Genomic DNA, 8,362 nt, shown 5'->3' on the forward strand with positions numbered 1-8,362 from the left:
AATCATTAAGACCTTCTAGCTCTTCACTTTCGGGTTCGGTTTGGTTGGTTGGTTGGTTGGTTGGTTGGTTCCGGAGAGGTAAACCCTATTCACCTTTTCAAGGGCCGGCGGTAGCGCACGGGACACCAAGCGCTTATTTGCGCGGTGCTCTACGGCGAACCGGTGGCGATCGCAACAGCGAGAATTGCTTCCACACTCTATACAATCTCACGTATGGCTGTTACGGCCAACGACCCCCACTCAATGTGAACGAACTAGGGGGCCTCCGGCAGCCTAAAAAAGAGAAGAAAGCTCTTGCCCGGGCTACCGCCGGCGTCGGCGAACGAGTCTGCCCGTTGCCGGGAGCACTGCCCTACCTCCAGAACCACCGTTTCTACCATCATCATCATCATCATCATCATCATCACCCTCGCCACTTTTGGGGCGCTGCTCGGGGTAAACGAGACCCCATCGATGCGATTACTTCAGGAAGGCTGCACGCAGGCGTGCTGCACGGAAGAGAAAAGGGGGAGGGGGGGCCAGCAGCCGCCGCCATCCGTCGTCTCCGCCGCCGTCCGTCGTCCACTCTTTCAAGAAAAAAATCAGGCTTTGGTCAAAGGATCGACAAGCAGGCGTGTTCGACTCTAGGCGGCCGCTGGCGCACGGGGGACATAAGAGAACCCCGGAGCCGGGACCGGCTCGCCCCCCCCGCGAGAGATTGAAGAAGGGAGGGAGGAGAACCCTTTATCATATCGATAGGCGCCCTCTGCCATCAGAGGGGAGGAGGTTCAAACCGACACCATCCCGCCCTCCGGCACCCCGCGCCAGGCAGAGTACGAGACTCGTCCGACGCGGGTACCGTCGGAGGACGTTCCGGCCGTCGGCGGCAACCACCCGCACTGACCCGCGCGCGGGTTCTGTCTTCCCACGGGGCAGGTCACGGGATTTTGACCGCATTCCCTTTAGCCCGCAATCTGCCGGACTGATTTTTCCGTTCTCTCTTAGCCTTCCAACAGAGAGAGGGATAGAGGAGGAGAGGACCTCCGACCAGGCCCCTCCTCGTCTTTTGCTAGTCCTGTCATTGCGTCACGGCAAACCGATGATGGGGGGAGTCGTGGCTCGCTCGCTCGCTCGAGAGGGCGGGAGGGATGCCCGCCCTTCAGGAGGCACAAGAGCTCGCCAAGACGCCGGCGGCGGGACGTGGTGCCGCCCCGCCCACAGGCGAGCCCCCTCGTCAGAGTCAGCGGCAGCGTAGGCTGCATTGCTGCATCCGCCATGACAGGGGAGGAAGACAGGAGCGGAACCACGGCCGCCAAAGGCCGTGGCGCCGTACCCCGCCGCTTTCAGACTAAGACTCGGGAGCTCGACCGGCGCCGACAAACCGAGAGCTCGCCAGACCCAACAGGCAAAAACAGCCGGTCATGGCTCGCTCCACCGGCTCGTGCCGACTCTACCCCCACGCAAAAACAGGAGGAGGCCTCGGCGGCGGCGGCGACGACCAACAACAACAGCCGCCGCCTCCTGCCGCCGCCGCGCTCCACCACTGCTTTCTTGTGGCATTTTCCAGGGGATGGGAGGGAAGCTATCCTCGGACTAAGGGCCGACTTAACCACGACCAAGCGATGTTGGCGGGGAACCCTCCTCCGCTTCGGTCAACGAGGGTCCGGCTTGCTCGAGCATTTGCTACTACCACCAAGATCCGCACCGGTGGCGGCTCCAGACCGGCTCACGCCGTATCCTTCTACGCTCACCACCGCGCCCTCCTACTCGCCGGGGCCTCGAGACCTCCTCGTCGCAGCCAATAGTGCGCCCGGCGGTAGAGTATCGGGAGGATGCTTGAGCGCCATGCCATTTTCGGGGTTACTTGCTTCGGCAGGTGAGTTGTTACACACTCCTTAGCGGATTCCAACTTCCATGGCCACCGTCCTGCTGTCTATAGCAAGCAACTCCCTTCCATGGGATCGGAATTAGCATCCATTTAGGCCCCTTAACTCCACGTTTGGTTCATCCCACAGCGCCAGTTCTGCTTACCAAAATTGGCCCACTAGGCACTCCGATTCTCGTCCGGGGCTTCAGCGAAGCAAGCCCGGCACCTCACCCATTTAAAGTTTGAGAATGGGCTGAGGACATTTCGTCCCCAACACCCCTAGTCATTCGCTTTACCGGATGGAACTCGTTCGACATGAGCGCCAGCTATCCTGAGGGAAACTTCGGAGGGAACCAGCTACTAGATAGTTCGATTGGTCTTTCGCCCCTATACTCAGCTCTGGCGATCGATTTGCACGTCAGAAACGCTTCGGACCTCCACCAGGGTTTCCCCTGGCTTCATCCTGGCCAAGCATAGTTCACTATCTTTCGGGTCCCAACATTTATGCTCTGGGTACCCGCCGACACATCCGGACGCCGGAAACCCGCCCGGGGAGGGCGGCGGCGCCCGTTCGTCATGGCGAGTCCCGGGCCTGCGCCCCCCGAAAGGCCCCCGCCCGAAGGAAGGGACCCCGGCGTGCGGGAGCGGAAGCGGGACTCCGCGCCGTCCCGGGGAGGAAAGTCAGTCACTCCGTCCGGGTGCGCGCGGCCGCCCGCTCGCCGAGGGATCGGCCCAATCACTTTCATTGCGCCCGTGGGTTTAGTGCGCCCATTGACTCGCATACATGTTGGACTCCTTGGTCCGTGTTTCAAGACGGGTCGGGTGGAGGATCGACTCTTTGCACGCCGCGAAGGCAAAAAAAAACCGGGCGGCGTTGATAGCCGGCCCGGCGCCCCGGAGGAGTGACCGTCGGGGGAGCAAGACGAGGACGCCGGGGGATCCCCGGACGAGCGCGCTGGAACGCCGCGGCGACAGAGGGGCGAGAAACCCCATCTCCCGACACGCGGCACGCGCCGCCGGTTCCTGCCAGAACCCGGGCCTCAGACGCCCCAAACCCCAACGCGTCGCGGCGACCTACTGCGGGGGGAAGATCGCCCGCCGGCGCCGGGCAGGCGGCGGGCCGCGCCCCCCTGCCTCCCCCGACCCCGAAGGATCGAGAGAAAGGGAGGTCGCGACGGCCGCAGGGCCCGGAGAACGGACCCGCAGCCGCCAACTAAACCCGCTGCCGTCTCCCGGACAAACCGTCGAACTGAATCCCCCCAGTTCGATCTTCGAATCTCCGCCCGTTTAGCCTCTTAACGGTTTCACGTTCTCTTGAACTCTCTCTACAGGGTTCTGTTTCAACTTTCCCTCACGGTACTTGTTCGCTATCGGTCTCGTGGTCGTATTTAGCCTTAGATGGAGTTTACCACCTGCTTTAGGTTGCGGTTTCAGGCAACCCGACTCTAAGGAGAGGCCCGTTCCGCACTCCCGAAACCCCCCTCCCCGCGAACGAGGAAGGGTACGACTTCCGCCACACGGGCCTGACACCCTCCCTGGGTATTGGAGTCATTCATGCACAACTTAGGCGGCGCGGGAGCGCGTGCAGGACCTCTCCCCAACGCAGCACCCCTCGAGCCCCCTGTTAAGGGACGCGAGGCTTTGCGCTGGGCTCTTCCCGTTTCGGTCGCACTTACTCAGGGAATCCCGGTTGGTTTCTTTTCCTCCGCTCATTAATATGCTTAAATTGGGCGGGTCATCTCCCTCCACTCGAGGTCGTCAAGAAGAAGAATGACAAGCATTCACAGAGCTTTAGCGAGCCCCAGAACGCGAGACATGACCAGCGCAGTCCTTCCATGGCGGGGGGAGGGGCGGCTGCTGCTGCTGCTCACCCCACCCCCCCGGCTCACGCAACGGCGGCGTGGCCAGCGACTGGCTCGCTCGCGAAGGGACTCGCTGCTCGCTCTTCCCCCTTCTTTTTCGCCGGCCGAAAAATCGGCCGCCCAAGGCACAAAAGAAAAAGGGTCCAAGATGGCTCATTCGCTTTTTTTTTCCTCGCTCGCTCTCTCACCCAGACATTGGGAAGCCAAAACTCCTCCTGCCGCCGCTCACTGTCATCATCAAGCTCGCTCGCGCTCTCTCTCTTGCGTCAGCTCCCTCTGGTGCGACGGGGGGGGCCGGGTAGGGGAGGACGGTCAAGGGAACACCTGGGCGTATAGGGGCGCGCCTCGCGGCCTCGCCCCACCCCCAGGGCCCGCACCTTCTTATGCAGCGCCTCGACCCAAACCAATCGCCCGCGCCCGCGCCCGCCGCACGCTCAAAAACCGAGACCCACGAACACCCTAAGCCTTCCAAGCGGGTTTGTCGTCCTGGTCAAGGAAACGGGGAAGGGGACGGGGACGTGACGGGAGAGAGACACGGCCGTCTCTTCCCGCCGCCCTTTTTTGGATTAGCCGGCTAGCCGTCCACTACCGACGAGGAGAGCCGGAGCTTTTTTTCTGGCGACAGGTTACCTCCGCCCAGCCGGGGAGGTGGGGGGTTAAGGACGGTCATGGGAACACCTGGACGTATGGGGGCGCGCCATGCGGCCTCGCCCCACCCCCAGGGCCCGCACCTTCTTATGCAGCGCCTTAACCCCGCCAACAGAGACTTTGGCGCGGAGCGGCTCCTCAACCCAAAAGCAATAACCGGCCCAAGCCGGCTAAAGCCTTTTCGTGACGTTTCTCTCTCGTCAGACACTGGTCTGGTCTGGCCTGGCCGGCCCTGCCTGCTCGCCTGCCAGCCTGCTTCCCAACGCGCTCCAGCACACGCACCCCTCCGAGCCCTTGAGAGAGCCTCCCCCCTCTTTTCCTTGTCCGACAAAGCGGCAACGCGGAGCGCACGAGAGAGAGAGACCCCTCGCGGAGGGAGGGGGCAGGGAGGAGCGGCAAAAAGAGAAGAGGCCGGCGCTGGCTGGCTGGCTGGCTGGCCGGGCAGAGGGGAGGAACCTCTCCGGCTTACATCCCCCGGGTAGAAGGAAGGAGGAGGAGGAGGAGGAGGAGGGCGGCGGCGGGGGGTCTTGCGACCATCGCGCGCCGCCCGGCGAACCATCGCTCATCGAGGAATAGGGTCTTAAGGGAACGTCTGGACAACGCAAGGGACTTTAGCGAGGCGGGGACGTGGAGAACAACCTCCCACACCTCTCTCCCGAGCGCCTTCCTTCGGAAGTCCAGCGAACTCCCCAGGGCGCCTAGCGGTGCAAAGGCAAAGGGGACGAGCCCCCCGGCCTCGCACCCACGGCAAGGTCAACAGCCCGCCGTCGCTAATGGACGACGGGCCCCATGGTGCTTAGCAGGCCTCCACACCTTTTGGCCAGCTTCTGGGGGCCGCACGCATGCATGCATGCATGCATGCAGTCCCCCGCCCGCTGGCCGTCCGGCACGGAGGCCCCCGCACGGCGATCTTTCGCCTCACTCTCAACAGAAACACTGTGTCGGCCTACCGGAGAACGGGCGGCGGGGGGGCCGCCGCAGCCGTCCATACTGTCTCCCGGTAGGCAACGTCACGACACTCGAGGGAGGGTGGCGGCCGTCCTTCGAAGAAGGCACAGGGCCGCCGCAATGTGCGTTCGACACGTCGATGGAATCACGGGACAATTGCGATAGCCATCAGACTACGCTTTTTGCCGCGGTCTTCCTCGACCCACGAGCCAAGTGATCCCCCGTTAAGAGTCTTGGAGAGGTTTTTTTCGAGTTCGCACGCGACTCGCTCGCCTCCCACCCGACCAGGGGCCGAGGGGAAGTAAACAACTCGTTTGAAAAAACAAAAGCTAAGCACAGACCGCGACACGGACGTCGTCGATCCCAGCTGGCCACGAAAAGTCCCGGTAACCCAGGCGGGGCGGGAAAGAGATTAACTTTGGGGTTCGGCGCCTCCACCTTTTTTTTTTTTTAAGCTCCACCCGCCTCCTTTCCCTCCTACAGCGAGAGAGAGACAGAGGGGTACCAGAGCCTATCATCATAAGGAGGAGGAGAGCCGGGAGCCGTCCCGAGAGCCCCCCGTAATGGCGTTCGAAAGAAGAAGAAGAAGAAGGGCCGATGCACGGTACGTCCACCGCTGCATTATTTCCTTCGACAGGGCCCGCCCTTCCAAGCCGGGAGGGGTCCTCACGGCCCCCTCTCGACGGACCGCGATTGGGCAAGCCAGCCAAAAGCTAGCGAGCACTCTCGATCGAACGAACGAACGAACGAACGATCTCGGGTCGGTAATGATCCTTCCGCAGGTTCACCTACGGAAACCTTGTTACGACTTTTACTTCCTCTAAATGACCCAGCTTGGACACCTTTCCGTCGACCCGAGGGCGCTGACTGACGGGCAGCAGCGGCTCCAAGGGCGCCAGTCCGGTGCCCTCACTAGACCATTCAATCGGTAGTAGCGACGGGCGGTGTGTACAAAGGGCAGGGACTAAATCGGTGCAATCTGGTGAATTGCGCCTACTGGGAATTCCTCGTTCATGGGGAACATTTGCAAGCCCCAATCCCCTTTACGGACAGCTTTCACGAGGTTACCCGCTCCTCTCGGAGCGGGGACAGCTCGCTGAACTCTCCATTGTAGCGCGCGTGCGGCCCAGAACATCTAAGGGCATCACAGACCTGTTATGGCTCAATCTCTCGTGCGGCTAGTATATTTTTTGCTGCCGCTTATCCCTCTAAGAAGAAGATTGCGAAGCGGACGCCAGTTTCCGAAGCCGGGGCGAACACCGCGGCGGAGGAGCAGCCACGCGCAACGAGGCAGAACCCCGCACGCGCAACCACCGCCGCCCGCGCGCGGGCCGCACCCGGCCCGGCTTTAGGGACTCGTCGCCGCCCTGGAAGGCGGCGCGAGGACGAGACCCGTCGACTATTTAGCAGGCTAGAGTCTCGTTCGTTATCGGAATTAACCAGACAGATCACTCCACCAACTAAGAACGGCCATGCACCACCACCCACCGAATCGAGAAAGAGCCTTCATTCTGTCAATCCTTCCGGTGTCCGGGCCTGGTGAGTTTCCCCGTGTTGAGTCAAATTGAGCCGCAGGCTCCACTCCTGGTGGTGCCCTTCCGTCAATTCCTTTAAGTTTCAGCTTTGCAACCATACTTCCCCCGGAACTCAAAGACTTTGGTTTCCCGGAAGCTCCCCGCCGGGTCATGGGAATAACTGCGGCGGATCGCTAGTCAGCATCGTTTAAGGTTAGAACTAGGGCGGTATCTGATCGCCTTCGAACCTCTAACTTTCGTTCTTGATCAATGAAAACATCCTTGGCAGATGCTTTCGCATTAGGTCGTCATGCGACGGTCTAAGAATTTCACCTCTGGCGTCGCAGTACGAATGCCCCCGTCTGCTTCTCTTAATCATTACCTCGGGTTCCGAAAAACCGACAAAATAGAACCGAGGTCCTCTTCCATCATTCCATGCACGACCATTCGGGCTGTAAGCAATCGTCAGCCTGCTCTGAGCACTCTAATTTTTTCAAAGTAAACGTGCCGGCCACAAGGGGACACCCGGTTAAGGGCATACAAACCCCCTGCAAGCCGGCGGGGACACAGCTCGGAACCCGGCAGTGACCGCCGCTAAGGCGGACCGCCGGTCCGGAGCAGAGTTCCAACTACGAGCGTTTCAACCGCAACAACTTTAATATACGCTAGTGGAGCTGGAATTACCGCGGCGGCTGGCACCAGACTTGCCCTCCACTTGATCCTCGTACAAGGATTTAAAGTGTACTCATTCCAATTGCGAAGCCCCGTTCGGGGCTCGCAACAGTATTTTTCGTCACTACCTCCCCGTGCCGGGAGTGGGTAATTTGCGCGCCTGCTGCCTTCCTTAGATGTGGTAGCCGTCTCTCAGGCTCCCTCTCCGGAATCGAACCCTGATTCCCCGTTACCCGTGATAGCCATTGTAGGCGTTTAACCTACAATCGAGAGCTGATAAGGCAGACGCCTGCAGGACGCGGCGCCGACCCAACCCGTCAGGGAGGGGTCGTGCGCTCGGCAAAAGTTATTCTGTTTCACCAAGAGAGTCAGGCGCGCGGCCCTCGCGAGCCGCGCGCCCAGGGGTTTTGGTCTAATAAAAGCGCTCCTCCCTCGCGGTCGGAGACTCCAAAGGCATGTATTAGCTCTAGAATTACCACAGTTATCCAAGTAATGCGGTTCAGCAGAGATCCAATGAGTTGTATCTGATTTAATGAGCCGTCCGCGGTTTCGCCTTAAGTCGGCCTGTACTTACACATGCATGGCTTAATCTTTGAGACAAGCATATGACTACTGGCAGGATCAACCAGGTAGCACATAGCAATAACACCACACCAGTCGTCTCAGAGAGAGAGAGAGAGAGAGAGAGAGCGAGCTGGCGAGTTTTTCGAGGGCGTTCAAAAAAGGGGCCATCGGCGCCGCTACCAGGGGAAAAGGGGGAACTCGCCGGGCCAGAACAAAAGAGCACGGCCGCGACATGCCCCCTCCCGGGCGCTGACCTCCAAGTAAAAGGCCCACCCCGAAGCACGCACCCTCCAAAAGAGCTTGGCATC

The 8,362-nt window shown here is 60.9% G+C and overlaps 1 non-coding gene and 2 pseudogenes across 1 annotated transcript; all 3 read right to left on the bottom strand.

The window, feature by feature from the left end:
* On the bottom strand, positions 1–3,604 carry LOC147466546 (large subunit ribosomal RNA; annotated as a pseudogene; the record flags this gene model as incomplete).
* A 1,765-nt stretch (positions 3,605–5,369) lies between these two features.
* Positions 5,370–5,537, bottom strand: LOC147466547 (5.8S ribosomal RNA; annotated as a pseudogene).
* Positions 5,538–6,069: 532 nt separating this feature from the next.
* On the bottom strand, positions 6,070–8,122 carry LOC147466548 (small subunit ribosomal RNA). The gene has a single exon (XR_015190848.1). It is a non-coding gene; the product is annotated as a small subunit ribosomal RNA (ribosomal RNA).
* Positions 8,123–8,362: the final 240 nt, after the last annotated feature.

This window comes from Penaeus japonicus, unplaced genomic scaffold (genome assembly GCF_977035675.1).
Source record: "Penaeus japonicus unplaced genomic scaffold, GWHDUDI00000001_assembly GWHDUDI00000058, whole genome shotgun sequence".
NCBI classification, from domain to species: Eukaryota; Metazoa; Arthropoda; class Malacostraca; order Decapoda; family Penaeidae; genus Penaeus; species Penaeus japonicus.